Source organism: Octopus bimaculoides, chromosome 25, assembly GCF_001194135.2.
Source record: "Octopus bimaculoides isolate UCB-OBI-ISO-001 chromosome 25, ASM119413v2, whole genome shotgun sequence".
In the NCBI taxonomy this organism is placed as follows: Eukaryota; Metazoa; Mollusca; class Cephalopoda; order Octopoda; family Octopodidae; genus Octopus; species Octopus bimaculoides.
Genome location: NC_069005.1, coordinates 13,903,592 through 13,904,163, shown reverse-complemented (window position 1 = coordinate 13,904,163; position 572 = coordinate 13,903,592).

Genomic DNA, 572 nt, shown 5'->3' with positions numbered 1-572 from the left:
TTGGATAGAAAAGGTGGAAGGTTGCCTGCGGGGCTCAAACCCACACCTCCTGTAAACGTGACGTTAGGAGTCATGATAGATGAACTGTAGAGTGGTAATTCGCTGCGGGCTAGCTAGGAAGTTGGTCAGCAGCGGAAGGGACTTCTGGTGGGAGAAGAACAACGGAATGTCAGTAGTGAGTGTTAAACGAATCTGAATGAATTAAACAGAAATAACTGGCGGCTTAAGCCCTGGTGTACGTAAAGTAATAAACCTTTGATAAATGTATTCTTGTCTCCACTAGTTTGTTTGCGTATAGCTTAACAAAGCTATAACTGGTGACCCCAACGATAGAACAACACCTCACGCTATCGAAACAAACATGGCAAGCAACAAAACAACACTGAGGCTACCACAATTCTAGCCTAAGAGGGTTCGCGCAGACGGGAGCCCAATTCAATATAAACAAGATAACGGCCGACCAAACGAAATACTCGTACGTTGTGGCGGCACTAGATGAAGATACGGCAACGAGGGCGCTGGACATTTTAACCCAACCCTCACCAACGCACAAATACGCCATATTGAAAACC